Source organism: Fistularia commersonii, chromosome 10 (genome assembly GCF_037954325.1).
Source record: "Fistularia commersonii isolate RoL2024-O1a breed Wild chromosome 10, RoL_Fcom_v1.0, whole genome shotgun sequence".
Lineage (NCBI taxonomy): Eukaryota > Metazoa > Chordata > Actinopteri > Syngnathiformes > Fistulariidae > Fistularia > Fistularia commersonii.
This window is the reverse complement of record NC_141293.1, coordinates 13,184,708-13,200,790: the sequence shown is the minus strand read 5'-3', so window position 1 is coordinate 13,200,790 and position 16,083 is coordinate 13,184,708. Positions and strand designations below refer to the sequence as shown.

The 16,083-nt window shown below is 48.7% G+C and overlaps 1 long non-coding RNA gene across 1 annotated transcript; it reads right to left on the bottom strand.

Moving 5' to 3' along the window:
- Positions 1-1,915: 1,915 nt before the first annotated feature.
- Positions 1,916-15,782, bottom strand: LOC147230430 (uncharacterized). The gene is made up of 3 exons (XR_015106717.1): positions 15,624-15,782; positions 15,293-15,484; positions 1,916-2,076 (listed from the first exon to the last, which is right to left on the bottom strand). It is a non-coding gene; the product is annotated as an uncharacterized LOC147230430 (long non-coding RNA).
- Between the last annotated feature and the right edge of the window lie 301 nt (positions 15,783-16,083).

Here is a 16,083-nt window from a genome sequence, read left to right as displayed (position 1 = left end):
ATCGTTTGGAAACAGAAAAAAAGGTCCCCATTTTTGCTTAATTGGTTTGGATTTAATCAGGAAAATGGGCCAAAAGTCAAGCTGCTGGCAGGCGGGGATGAAGGGGGGGGAGGAGGATGAGCGATGATGGCGGGAACGGCTCTGCTGGTCCGAGGAAGAAATCCTCATGGCGCTCTGTCAGTGCATGACGCCACGTGTCGCCAAAAGCTCACACACTCTTTTGTTTTGTTGTCAAGAATCATTTGAGCATCAACGCGTAATGTGATTAAAATCCCAATTCACGATCTTTTCATTTGATTTTTTTTTTCACTCAACCATTATCGAACCAGGAAATCCTTTTTGATATTGCCACCCCTTTTAGGCGTGGATGACGAAAACGCAAATGGCACGAGGGCCTTCGTTTTTTAAACGCAAATACCAGAGTCGCCGCTTTACCATCTCCAAAAAACATCGCAGGGGCAAACGTGCTCCCCTCGACTCTGCGGGGTCGCACATCGGTCGAACCTCGGAGTGTGTGTTTGAGCTGATAACCGCCGTAACCACCATTTTTCTTGTTTTTTTAAAAAGCGATGAAAAAATGGAGACAAAACAGGAATCAGGGCAAGGTCAAAAAAGATGATGTGTGTTACTGTCTGGAGATCAGACACACACACACACGAGGACGCTAGGTGAAGACGCCACATGTGAGACGGGCGGCCGTTGGCGTTGATGAATTGACGACGGCGGTCGCTCCTCTCCTGCCAGCTTGGATTCACAGGAGCCCAAAGTTCCAGGGAGCCGTAAATCTCTCTCCGAGAGGCGTTCAAGTGCCTCGTGCATCTGTCACCAAGACCCCCGGCCTGAGCAAATACAACGCTGGATACACACACACACACATGCACACACACACACACACGCTCGTTAAATGTCTACCCAATGGCATTTTTTAAATAAACTTACAAAGGATAAATAAATGTGAACTATATATGTGTACATACACCCAACTGGGCTTCATATAATTTATTTGATTTCTCTTCATGGAAGGGTTTGACGGGATTCTGGGTCCGATCCACTCCGAGCCCCCGCCGAGACGCGGCAATGGAAACACACACTTCTCTAAGAACAACACCGAGTACATCCAGCGTAAATTATCCTTTCCCTCAGAATAAAACAAATGTCCCTTGTTATTTTTTCCACTTTTAATAACCTTTAAATCTGTTCCCTTTTGCGATTCTCTTGTGTTTTGCCGTCTGGAATTTCGTGCAAAAACCTAAGTCATCCCGAGGCCAGCCTGGTGGGCGGAAGGTGCAGTTCCACCTTTGGCCTCTAGGGGGAGACAAACGTAAGAAAAGCGTTGATGCGTGTATCCTGTGCCACGCCACATCCCTTTTTACATTACTATTTCATACTTATTTATCATTCACATATTGCAAATATTTGGTTTTATTTAGTTATATTGAAACTGTATTTTATTGAATCTTCCGCAGTGATGACAAATAAAGTTAAAAAATGTCTTTTCAGCTGCTCGGGAAGTGAAGGGCGAGGAGCCAGCGGAGACCTCAGACATCACATTATGTTGTTCTCTTTCAAATCCACCCTTTTTAAAGATTATAAATATGAAGGATTTTAGATGTTTTTTTTCAAGTTTCAGGATGCAAACGCAAGTCGAAATAGTCGAACGCTCTCTTCACGGGGTTTTGCATCACCCGGGCGTTGCGATCGGTAAACACTTCCTGTCACCACGTGTTTCCGGCTTCTGCCGCAAAACACACACCGACAATTAAAAGACGTTAAGTGAGCTCATTTGGCAGCGGCAGCAATGGCGGCGGCGAGGCTCACGCGGAGGCCCTCGGTTCTTCCTGTCAGAGTGAGACGGAGGGGAGGATGAAACCCTCCAGACAGCGTTCGTCACCCGGGCCGCGTCGGGGCCCGAGAACTTCTGAATGAGTGAAATGATTCGATTATGTTGAGGCTAATGACGGCCGGCGTCCCCGAACCCCCGTCTCCACGGCTTTTCTGAGCTCCCCGCTGCTGATTCAGCGCCCTGTCAGCAGCTCGCTGGCCCGGCTGCTGCACCCCAACGGCACCAGACTGACACTGGAGGGACCAGGAACACACACACACACACACACACACACACACACACACACACACACACACACACACACACGGCACCAGAGAAGTAGAAATATTATAATTTCTGGACTACAAGCAGACTATTTTCACAAACTATGAACAACTCTGGTTAAATTATGCAGCTAATTCATCAATTAAATTACACATAAATGCTGAAGACACATATGTGTGTGTAACGAAGAAATCTTGATTCATTCTGACACTGAAGAAGATGACTTTAGCGGTTTTAGTGCTAATGACAAAGAAGGAGATTGCGATCAATGACTTTTCCTGCCAGGCTAATGAACTTTCGTTTTTTTTAACCAGATCTGTTACAGGCACTGTTCAGAAAAAAAAAATTTACGGCGGGTATTTAATTAGATGTTAAATAAAATCTTTCTGTGTATCCATCCATCCATCCATCTTTCCCCGCGGGGGAGCAGCAGTAGCAGTGAGGTCCAGACTTCCCTCTGCCCCGCCACATGGTTCAGCTCCTCTGGGGGGACCGGCCTGACCTGACCAGACCGGCCTGGAGACATAGTCTCTCCGGCGTGTCCTGGGTCCAGGAAGCATCCTGACCAGATGCTGGGCCACCTCATCTGACTCCTCTCGATGTGGAGCAGCAGCGGCTCTATTTCCGAGCTCCTCTCGGACGACCGAACTTCTTACCCTATCTCTAAAGGAGAGCCCGGCGTCCCTGTGGAGAAAACTTATTTCGGCCACTTGTAACCATGATCTCGTTCTTTCGGTCACTACCTACAGCTCACGACCATTGGCAGGAGCGCGAACGTAGATCGGCCGGTAAATTGAGAGCTTCGCTTTCCGGCCCAGCTCCCTCTTCACCGTGACAGACCGGTACCGCACCACTGCAGACGTTGCACCGATCCACCTGTTGATCTCCCGCTTCATCCTTCCCTCACTTGTTAACAAGAGACCAAGATACTTGAAATCAAGATCTCTTCCCCGACCTGGAGTGGACATTCCACCCGTTTCCGGTTGACCACCATGGTCTTGGATTTGGAGGTGCTGATCCTCATCCTGGCCGCTTCACACTCGTCTGCTAATCGTTCCAGGGAGAGCTGGAGATCATGGCCCGATGAAGCCAACAGAACCACATCGTTTGCGAAAAGGAGCGACTTGATTCTGCGGCCGCCAAAGCGGATCCCCTCGACACCCTGGCTGGGCCTAGAAATTCTGTTCATAAAAGTTAGGAACAGAGTCGGTGACAAAGGGCAGCCCTGGTGGAGTCCAACTCTCACCGGAAACGGGTCCGACTTACAACCGGCAATTAGAACCGAGCTCCGACACCGATCATACAGGGACTGAACTGCCTGTATAACGGGGTTTGGGTTTTTTACATTACATTGCATTACATTGCATTTGGCAGACGCTTTTATCCAAAGCGACTTACAATAGAGGACATAGGGACTGCAAATACACTTGCAAATACACAATGCACAGGAAACATAAAGAACAGTAAGCTTGGGTTAGTGAGTTTTTTTTTTTTTTTTTTTTTGGACAAAGACATACACAAACGTACACACACACACACACACTGCATAGCCTAACTTGCTGCCTAACCTGATCTGGGGCATCAGTGCAGTAAAAAGTCCTGAATGAGAACAGTTTTTACCTGTTTCTTGAAGGCAAAAGAATTGGTTTACAGAAGATAAAGAACTTTATCACAATATTCTAATTTTCTGAGACAGTCCTGTAGATACTCTTTCAGCCACACATAAAAAATGACACGATATTCACTCTTTCATCCACACATCACATAGATAGAAACTCATTCACCCTCTCATTCACACGTCTGGACACTTGGAGGTCTCTGCTGACCTCCTGCATGTGTTTGGACTGTGTGAAAAACCCAGAGAACCCGTAGGAACATGGAGACTCTGCGCAGAAAGGCCCCCTGTGGGAATCCAACCAGACCTTCTGGATCATCATAACATCCGTGGAAACTGGATGAAGGAGACGCCGTCTGCTCCGATCCGAGGGAGCCGGGCCTCCGGTACCGACGGGGCCCCGGACAATGCCGGTGTCCGACAGCCGGCAACCTCTCCGTCCTGTGCGTCAGCGCAACAAAGAGCGTTTATGTCCAGCTGCCGAGAGCCGCCCTCCGACCCTCCCACGCGAAACAAATTACTGTAAGGGAAAGTAAATTAGGGCGCAAAGAGGGCCGGCCTGCACGTCCGCCCGCCGCCCGCACCAGCTACGCTTTTGTTAGCGTGGCTGAGGCCCGCCGGGAGCTCTGAGAATAAAACGCCAACTCTTGTGTCACTCTGATTCAATTTTCTACCTCAGGACAATGTTCGGGATCATTCGTGTGTGTGTGTTTTGTTTCTCATCAGTCTATTTTCCCCAGATGCATCGCGGCCAATCAGGGGACGTCAGTTATCCTGTTACCGTCTCACCTCCTGGGCTATTATTGACCGTCAGACGGCCTGGGCCGCTACACCAAAATACCAGAGAACTTTCCAAACAAATTTCCAAGCAAATTCAAATGAAGAATAATGAAGGGATTCTATTCCGTAAGAGTGAATCTAAATCCCAGTATTCACGCTGTGAATGGAAGGGTTGGATGTGATCTCATGATGCAGGATTCAAATTTTTTTTTTTCAAAAGTTTGATATTCATTCATGCACTCATGCAGCTTGTCCTTCATTCAGGGTCAAAGGTTGCTGGAGTCGATTCCAGCTGCCATTTGGCAGGCGGGACCATTCACTCTCTCATTTTCATGTCACATAGAGACATAAAACTCATCACTCATTCACACATCATAGAAATATACAAACATTCACGCTCTCATTTTCATGTTATATAGAAACATACGGCTATTCACTCACTCATTCACATGTGGCGCCGGGACATTAAACCATAAAGAGATAAAGCCGTTCATCCTTTCATTCTCACCTCCTCTAGAGATATAAGACAATTCACTCTCTCATTTTCATGTTGTGAAGAGTGCAAATTCTCTTGCAATTTCCAGTTTCTCTAAAACCCATAATGTTGACAAAACGCTCTGGACCGACAAAAGCACCTGCAGCAGGGCCCGAAAGGCAGCGGAAGATGCTATCTATCGCAGATAAAGTTAAACTTCTGGACATGCTAAGGGAAGGTAAAAGCTATGCGGCTGTGGGTCGGCATTACGGAATGAATGAATCTTCCGTTCGTTCCATAAAGAAGGAAGAAAAAAACATAAGGACGACAGCAGCAATAAGTTTCTCAGCAGCAATAAGGTCGCGGTGGGCGGTGCTAATCTCTGCAATTTGAAGCCTTCTGTTCACATTGATGATTAAAATTATTATTTGACAGTACAGTACAGAAGTTGTTTGTTGGAGTACAGTACTTTAATTTGTGAAACAAATGATTGAGCCTGTAAAATGGTTTGTTCTTTCTTTTCAATGTATGATAGAGTATTTAACAGTATAATAATTGTAAAAAAAAAATAAAGGTTTCTACTACACGGATTTTGCCTATCACGGGTTCTTTTTGGAACGTAACCCCCGCGAAAAACAAGGGTATACTGTATATACAAACATACAGCCATTCACCCTCTCATTCACAGGTGATATAGCGACATAAGACTATTCACTCATTCATTTTCAACCTAAAACAGAGACCTACAGCCATTCACCCTCTCATTCACGTCATATAGCAAAACAATACAATTCACTCTCGTGTTGTATAGAGACATACAACTATTCACACTCATGGTTACAACCATGGTTGTATTCGAGTCTGTACAGGATTATCAGTTTGTTATCAATGTTGGGTATTGATCTTCAGTTGGATAACACGTCCCTCTGTCTGCCTGACGCTCTGAACGGCAAAACAAGAAGATGACATCCGACAAACCAAAAAGCGATGGCTGTTAAAGTCCTTCCGTCTCTTGTGTGTGTGTGTGTGTGTGTGTGTGGGTGGGTGGGTGTGTGTGCCTTCAAGTCTCTCAGTGTTGTCGTCACTTCCGTGGTCGCCGTCGGGGGATGGAGGAGGAGGGGAAAAAAAAACAAAACGCCAAGCAACGAAATGGGACAAAGGGAGGAGGAAGAAGAAGAGGAGAAACGTTTCACCGCTTTCAGAGGCTCTCCGTGGGCGAGGCCCCCCCGTACGCCGCCTCGCCCCCACCTTAATCACATTACCCGAGAAAAAGTTTTACTTATGGCTAATGGAATTCGCTTAAAATTGACCCGGCGGGGGGGGGGAAAGCAGATTTGCATTGATCCTGATATCTATAGAGCCAAAGTCAGTCTATCTGTTCTGCCAGGGAAATAGAGGCCGCTAAGCCTATAGAGCCAGACTGTATAATCCTATGTCGGCGGATCGATACCGGCTGCGACCCCGCGCTAGCGTCCCCCGCTATGTGTCCGCGGGGTGGGGGTGCCCGCCACACCTCCCCCCCCCCCGTCGCCACCGCTGTGCACGCTCCACCCGGAACCCGGGGCGAACGCGCCCGGTGTTTATTTGGTCTGGCACCCGTCGGGTTGCTTGGCCTCTGGCAGCGAAAAGACATCTCGGCGATGGCGCCGGACCGTTCGGAGAGTAACCTTTGACCCCCGCATGTGGAATTGTGCTATTTGGACTTTCGGTTCTTGTCCCGGTGAAAGTGTGTGAGACATTTGCGGGTAAAAGTCCAGCAGAGGGGCAGCATGTGGTTGTTCTGGAGATAAAGTCAGAGGACAGAGGAGAGATGGTGGATATATTGGTGGAAGGATGCTGGGGTCGGAGCTGCCAGGCAGGAGGTCTTGAGGAAGACCACAGAGGAGATTTATGGATGGAAGGAACACGAAGTTAGTTGGTGTGAGACGACTAGCCTCCTCCAGGGTAATGCAACGTGCACGTTCAGCTCGACAACTAAAAAGAAACCACCAAAGAAGAAGGAAGCCTGGAGGTGGAAGCTGCTACATTGTTCATGTTCTGCATGGCGGGAATAGTTGGATGCTTTTTCTCCAGGTTCCTCTGGAGGAGTCTAGTTCCAGGAGCCAAATTCAAACCGGACATGTTCTACCTCGAGCACCACAGTCATGAACAAACCACTGCCGAAGCAGAAGAAGAGGAGGACGACATGGACAACGTGGAGGTGGAAGCTGCAACTGCGTCCATGTTCTGCATGATGGGAATAATAACCTTGGACAATTAGATGACTGAAGTGTTTTCATCTTCTGCTTTGCCATGTGAAGAAACTGGTTCGCTAAAAATGTATTTATTTGCCCAAAATTAGATCTTCCTATGCAAGACCCGGAAACCCATTTGAAGCGAAGCAGGACAGAGGAGCTTGGAGAATAGATCAGTGACCAGGATGTTTTTAAAAAAAAACAAACAAACTGTGAGGTCCATAAGAAGTATCTGGTAATGGGCGGGACTTATGAGTACCATCAATTAGCTATGAGTTCCTATCGTAAAAAGAACCTGGAGCTGAAATGGCTCCTGGGTCCTCTGCTGTCCGAGCGCAGCAAGAAACAGCCAGGTTCCTGAAAAGGTTCTGGGAGCAGCAAAAAGTTCCCTCACTGCGTAAGAGGCAAAAATATTTGTGAGAAGTTTACAACTTTATAACTCCACACCAACAGGTTGAGAACTCAGACACTTTACTGTTAGCTCTGGCAACCGGAGAAAATTTGTAGGAACAGAACGCAGACAAGGATGGACCTTGGCGGGAAGAGTCGAGGGAGAGACAGGGTTGGTGTCGAAGAGCCTTTCGCAAGAAGGTCTTGCAAAAACAAACATAAACAAAGCTCTTCCATTTCAAGCCTGCGGAGGAAAAACAGTCTGGACACGAGTGAGTGTGGAGTTGAGCATTAGCATCTTCAGCCTTGTCGTCACCGCGTCGCATTCACGAGTGCATTGTCCAAACTTTAAACACGTTTCCTTAAAAATTCCAGTTGAACAAATGCCGATTCCCGCTGTGCTGGCGGCGAGGAAACCTTTGCCGAAAACGAAATCCGGCAGAAAAGTGGCCGAAGCAAATAAAATGACTGGGTTTTTTTTAAAAGGCCGACATCAGCGCGGGAAAATGATTCCCGGCGACAGCCCATCAAACTCATCAATATTCGCCCTCCCCGCCTCCTCTATCTGCCCCTCCTTCCAACCAGCAAGCCCCGCAAATGTGCTAAACGACCTCACACACTGACAGCGCCTTGGCAAACCCGCGCGTGCGCGCACACAAACACGCACAAACACACACACGCGTGCTAAACGGTGACCTCATTGATGAGCGAACTCCTGCCAATACTCACCGTACACACCCTTGCACACGCGCAAACACCGCCTCATCAGCCAGGAGGTCGCCGCGACCTCATCATCATCATCACGCTGGCCCGGAGCGGGTGGCGGGCGGTGGCGGCGGCAACGCGGCAATGACATTGGCCCGTCGGTGGGGAATCTGATGACTAAGAAATCCAAATATGAGATTAGTCCCCCTGACTATCCCGCTCTAAGTGCCACTCTGCACAAATGGGGCCCTAAGAAGATAATAACACTACAATTGCTTTTATAGGGATGGAGTTATTCAATTACAAGCCCCTGGAGTGAAACGTTGCTATAACTGGACTGCAGCGGGGGGCCTGGGGGGGGGGGTCTTTTTGTGATCCACGACGAGAAGAAAATCTTCATGGGTGAAAAAGACGGAAGAAATCAAAGATGGACACCGTTTGTTTACGTTTTGCATGAATGGGAGCGAATGGGATCGTGGAACTGGAGGACCAGTTACGGACCTCCCCCACCCATGGCCGCTCTCTCAAAAGCATACCGGTACTTGAAGTGATAAATGACAAAGTCCGCTTTTCCATCCTCTGTCACATTTGGACCTTGAACTTCATTCGAGCTAGCCCTGATTCACTGTATCACTGTCCAATGGTACAGGCTCATGTATGCTAGCATAGGGCCAAACTTCCTGTCCTCTGTTCACTTCCTGTATGAGTCTGCAGTTTCTCGGGGAGCTTGTAGCCGAACGTACCAAACGGAGCAGTACAGCTGCAAGTCTTGGGGAGTAGTGCTGCGCGGTATGCCCAAGTAGGACCAGTGAAAGGAATAAAGAAGAAGAAGAAAAAATGTCGTTAGTATGACCTGGGACAAGGCCGCTCTCTGTTGTCGGAACTCGGCAGTGAGCTCTGACCTCTGCACTGCCCTCTAGTGGAGGAGGGGCTTAGTCCTGAAGATAGGGTGAGGGGTGCAGGTGTCCAAGGGAGGAAGTCAGAGATCAGCGGCTGGTCCAAAGGAGTGAATGTGGTTTGGAAGTGTTACAAGGTGCCACCACGATGTCCAGCTATCAGGTGGCCTCCAGATTGATCCAAATGATACCTCGGCTTACAAACACCCCTAATTAGGAACGAATCAGCACATAAATAGAGTTTGCGATTACGTTTTGAATTGAGCTACAAACAAAACTCAGTACATGAACACATAAGTAAACAAAATGATAGGCTATCCACATTTTGGTGATGTAGCATAGCAGCAGTCGTGCGTGCTACTCTGCGTTGTTTACATTGTTCACCATCGTGTTCTACTGTTGTAACGCTTTTTCAGTAAGCTAGCCTCATTAAGGGTCCCAAAAAGGTGAAAAGCACCAGTGATGGTGGTGTTAAAAAGAACTTAAGTATTACAATCCACCTGAAGAGGGAAATAATAGCTAAACATGAGAATAGTGTTTGTGTTACAGATCTCGCCAAGCTCTACGGCATGGCGGAGTCAACCATCTGTACAATCTGGAAGAGCAAAGATGCACCAAAGACGGCTGATGTGGCTAAAGGGGCGACTAACGAAGTTAATGTAGTAAAGATATTGTTAGTTTGGATGAATGAAAGACGGCGAGATGGTGTTAGCATTAGCAGAGAAAATGCCAAGTACAAACACAGCAATAATTAAGGTTACTTGAAGTTCCTTTCTGTTTTTTTGCCACAAATAAACCCATTTAAAAGTTTCTAAGAGTACAATATGGCTTTGGAGCTGGAAAACAGATCAATGGGATTTACATTGATTTCCATGGGAAACATTGATTCGTCTCACAAACATTTCTCTTTGCGAATGGAGTCAAAGAATTAATTAAATTCATAAGTCGAGGTTCTGCTGTCTATAGATCCAGGAAACGCCTCGGGGCTCCTGAGACAGTCAGCTGGTCCGGGCATCAGTCCCGGAGAAGAACCATGGATTGCTACCTCCACAGATGGACCAAACGGTCACCACTAGAGAAATAGATCTGAGAAGAACAAGTACAAAAATTAATTTCATCTAAATTCAGCCAACGTGAACAGACACGCCATCACTCTCGGTGGAACCAACGCAAATCACGGCTTCCTGGAAATGATTATAACACGCGGCCACGCCGCCAGCTTGTCACCACATCGGCGTCACCTGATAATCGATGCGCTTCGGAGCCGCGGGGGGAGAAACTGATTGATCGGGGAGAGAGGTGGAGACAATAATTGCACCCTGAGGTAATTACAGGGGCATCGGTGACGCTTTGGACGTCGAGGGGTTAATCCTGTTAATCCCCTGCTGGAAAGTGAAGGTGATGTGTATTTATTTAGGAGAAATAAATTCTCTGCAGGAGAAGCAGAGGGATGGTCAGATCTAGAACAGGGTAGAAGGCGTAAATCACCAGTGCGAAAGACGACACACACACGCACGCACGCACGCACGCACGCACGCACGCACTCACGCGTGCACGTTCAGGTCCAGAAATGTCGATCCCACAGGACAATACCTGGATGTTTTCTGAGTAAACACAGCCGCGGCAGTGGGAAGAGACAATGTCCTCATGCGTCCCCCGAGCCGCCGCAGGGGGGTCCATGAGAGAGGAACCCACAAATCATCTCCTTGCACATCCACTAACGGTCAGTCACACACCTGGAGGACTGAAAGTGTAAAGTAGACTGATAATGTTTTTGGGAAAAGGTCACTGGTTGGACCAGCTGTCAATCACATGGTCACATATAGAGAAAAGTGATCATTCAGGGTGTCCATCCTGCATGTGTGTCACATTTTGACCCCTAGAATATTCCTTCACTATCCTGTTTATACCACTAAATCTGCAGCAACATACTGTACAACATCCTTTTTTTTTGGAAGGCCCCGACCATCATCAACAGGATGTTCCTGAAGTCTCCATGGTCACAGTTCACTCTTTCTTCCCTCAGCCGCAGGGAATCTTCAATCTTTGTAGTTACTGCTAACAGTTAAGACAATTCATATTTCATTATATTTCTTATTCTTCCTCCTTTCTACTATTATCTATTACTGTTATGTTTTTTTTTTTTAACTTGAAACTCTGGCACAACAATTTCCTTCAGGATTAATAAAGTTGTTCTCATCTCATCTCATGTGTTTGGAGACAAGGACAACATGGAGACTCCGCACTGAAAGGCCTTCCGGTGTGAATCCGAGCAGAGACCCGCTGGCCGAGAGGCCGAAGCTCTTATTGCTGCCGGATCTACTGAAGGGTCACTTCCTATGAACCAAAATAAAAGCATGTCTGATTTCAGAAGAAGTCCAGTGTACTCGGGATCCATGCGCTCCAGCCCAGTCCTGCTTCCACTTCCTGTCTCTGGGTGCGCTGGCCTCTGGCTGCCAGATAAGACCCCCCCCCCCCCCCCCCCCCCCGTCCTTCCCCCGCTGAGGAGGCGGAGCTTCCTCTCTATTCTGGGCTCTTCCACTGACCCTGAACGCCCACCATCATAAAGCCATCATTTCAACCCCGTCTTCACATCGAGATACACCGTTCTTCCATTATTTCGGTGCTGAGAACTTGGGTCCCGTTTTTTGTTGCCATGTCGACCCGCCCGGTCATTCGCAGCCAATTGCGTGGCTGTTTGTTTGGCTACTACAGAGCACCGGCGTGTCTGGGAACTTTCACCCGGGCGGAGGCTTCACTCCGACCTGACTTATCAGCACGCATGCCCAGTCACACCGGCATGTGGGGGAACATTGCAGCAAAAAAAAAAATAAAAAATGCCATCTGCGTTGAGCGTGCACGCTCACGCCCCTTTTTTTTGTTGTTGTTTTTTTTGTTTTCCCAAAGCAGTTGTGTGACCAGGCGTGCACCGGGCGGCTCTTAGGATGGGGCTGCACTCAAATGTTCAACTTCATTGACTTTTAAAGGATGTGATGGTGCACCAACCAAGACGTGGACAACAGCAGAGTTAACGGTGACCATGGAGACTTCTGGAACATCCTGTTGATGGTGGTCGGGGCCTTTAAAAAAAAAAAGGGATGTTGTACAGTATGTTGCTGCAGATTTAGAGGTATAAACAGGATAGTGAAGGAATATTCTAGGGGTCAAAATGTGACACACATAGCGGGAAGCAAAATAAAGCAAAAAGCAACGTATTGACGTCGAGCTAAAACAGAGCACACAAGTAAGCAGCGCGCGATTTAGCTGGTGTGTGTTTGGGTGATACAAGAAATACCTGGCGCGCGCATGCGCGCGCGCACACACACACACGTGCACATACACAATCACGAAATGAACTCCACACCTATCCTGTGTCTCATCCAGTTAGTGTCCCTACCGCTGGGGCTCTCGCAGCGGTAAACGCAGTAAGTAGCTAGCAAATTAGCTAATAACCCGCTAATGGCATTGGCCGCCGCCGGCCCTTTAAGGCGGGCGCGTCGGGGACTGTCATCGTGGTCGGACGCCGTCCAGCATCCGCCCTGAGAACTTGCCCGCTGTTGCACCTTCATTCATTCACAGCCCTCTGAACTGAAATGAAATGTCCCTTTGAATGTCTGTATTTGCGGTGAATGACAACACACACACACGCACAGAAACACACACACAGACGCGCGCACACACACAATGACACACACACACACACACTCCCTTTCAGGGCTCTCCTCGCCTCCCCAATTAGGCCTCTAATTTGGCTAATGGAGCATTAATGGAGAAAGAGGCTGCTGAAGACCTCAAGCTCAGCACAATGTCCTCCAAACAACACACACGTGCACATACACACACACACACACACACACACACACACACGGCACACATGCGTGCATGCGCACCATCCCTCGCACCCGAGCCCCTCCATCCCCCCAAACCCTATGCAACACACAGATTAGATTTCACAAACAATAGTATCACAATGCCCCTCTCTGGAGACGCCACACACACACACACACACACACACACACACACACACACACACACACACAATATCCAGGAATACAGAAAACACACTCGGCCGACAAGTCTCCCTGCGGCACACTCATGCAGAACACGCACTCATTAAAAGATGTGGGCAGGCCTGGGAATGACTGAAGCGCTGTTGTGAGGAGGATCAACATGGCGCCATCACCATGTACCTTATCACACACACACACACACACACACACACACACACACCCGCGCATGCTGATCATGCACTGTTTTTGTACATAACCCCCTTTCGTAAACCAGTTCGACCTTCACGTCCGCTTTGACCTTCGGCCCCCCGCCTCTCGAAGCCGCGCACTTTCACGCCACTTTTTAAGCGGAGGGGAAAATAAAATCTCCAGAAAGAAAAGTTGGACCAGCTTGTCCGGAATGAGGTCATCTCCCCCGTTTGTGCATATTTCAGCAGCATCGGTGAGTATCGACCTCGGCAGGCGATAAGGGGTGGCTGCCGGCTCCTCCCACGATGCCTCGCCGGGGTTGCGTTGGAGTTTCCAGGGCATGACGGCGCTGGCGACAGCCGTATCTGACGCTCTGACCCTTTTCAAGTCAGCCGCGTGCACTTCAATCTCTCTCTGTGTTTCACAAACACACACACACACACACACACACACGCACACACACACATCCTCCCCACATGTGGAGATAATGTCACTGCTCCAGTCTCCAGGCCCTCGATAAGGGGACCCCAGAAAAAGAAGGAGGGGAGCAGCCAGTGTACATGGCGAGCGTCTGTGTGTGTGTGTGTGCGTGTGTGTGAGTGCGTGCACGCCCGCAGCCGTCCTAATCTCCAGCCCGGCTCCATAAACACAACGGCGGCCCCACCGCGCCAGATCCTCAGCAGCCATGCGGCTCCGGTTGTGACGCAACCCTTCACACCAGCACGCCGCCGCCGCTCACTGACAACAAACCACTATTAAGTTGGGCTCTATCTGATGATGTCATCAATCCCGCCTGTGTTGATGGACGCTGAATGGCAGAGCTGACTTTCACCCCAATTTCACCCCCCCCCCCCCACCCCCCCGTGTCCGGGAAGCGGGAGGGGAGCCGTCTCGTTCTGGGCATTTCTTTTATCGGCCGTCCGGATTGAGCCGATTAGCAAGTCTGTGACGTTGTGGAAATCAAACCAACGCGCGATCAATCACCATCCGGGGGGGGGGGGGGGGGGGGCAGGGGTTACGCCGTGGCCGGCCGTCTGGGTGACCGATGATCCCGTCTCCGATGTGATTTGATAAAAACGACGGCACAGAAAAGTGAAATACACCAGATCGAGACTATTCTTATAATCCTTACAGAAAAAATAAAAGGCTGGAAAAGCTATTGATGCGCATCAAACACTGTCTTTCTTTAGCTGCTTTCACACTGGAGGAGCTTTTGGGATCTTTGAGAACCTTCTCAAGAAAGATGATGATAGCAAAGGAGCCAGTGACCAGGGACCTTCAGCTCCTGGGACCTTCTTAGCACCAAGTCCGAGGCTCTTTGCACGGTTACGTAGGAACTCATAGGTGCTTGGTGATTGGTGGATCTCATAAGCCGCGCCCATCACTGGGGCAGAGGTCCCGGGTCTTCTGGCCCGTGGACCTGCAGAGGGGTTTCCAGGGCTCGCAGAGGAACATCAAGATCTTTGGAAAAATAATTCTAGAGTTAGCTAACGGCTAACGGGGTTCTTCCCATGGAAGCAGTGCAGGGAGACGATAAAAACACTTCTGATAGTCCATGTTTACTAGTCGCATGGTTACTAGTTCTTCCCTTCACTTTCTGTAACTTCACTTATATTCAGAATCTCCCCACAGGTCACTAGAACGGAAGAGGCCTCTCAGATGAGGGGTGAAATGTCTTCAAATGAAGAAATTCAAGTCCAGTTGCAACCACAAGATGATTTTGACAAGAATTCATCATGATCTGGTTGACTGAGAACCTCCACAGGCAAATCAGGAATATGAAAGAAATCTAGAAATTTAGTTTTGGGAAAAACGTCGAAAGAAACCAAAGAGAACTTCGCACCATTCTGAGAACAACCGACGAAGACGGTCGTATTTTTAAAGTTCCCACCTGAATTCCAGACATGTTTCCAACACGTCCTGCGATGCTTCAGAGTGATGGCCTGTTTGTGTCGCTCACATTCCCGCCGTATCACCCACAGCGTTTCCCTGCCGAGGATATCGTTCCCGCCGCCGCTCCATCTTGGTCTCACGCAGGAACGCCGGCATCGGTCGAAAAATGGCCAGACAGCGGGTTGGGCAGCTGATAAGAGATGGAAGACCGAATTGGACCAAATAAATACGGAGCGTGTTAGCATTCCTCACGTTTCGCGGATATGATCCTGACACACATGTCGACTTCACACACTTGGCTTTTATTTTGAAGGTAACAGATGGATTACCTCATTGGACATTTCCTTAATTTTTCTTTCGGTTACCGAAGGTGATTTTGCAGTGTGGAGCCCACCCGGGTTCGAAAACACCTTGAAGGAAGGACCTGGGTGGCGGTCAAAACACACGTAGCGGTATCACAAATATGCTAACAGACCAATTTTAAACACAGATAGCGGCATGATGGAAGCCTGCAAGCCAGGAGACGGATCTCAAGCACAAACCTTTCCTGGTTTGGAGTGAATTCCTGGTTTCTCCTCCTGCCAGCCAGAAGGCTCTTGGTTTTAAGCTCCAGCACTGCCTGCTGAGCGGCAAAAGTTCCCTCGGCGTCACTTACCGACACCCATTTTTCATCATTTTGCGACAAACCCAGAGCGTCACGAGTTTGTATTTTCCACACAGTTCTGTTGAAAATGATTCATCGTGTTAAATCCCCACTGATGCTGTACCCGAAAGTAGACGCAATATGTG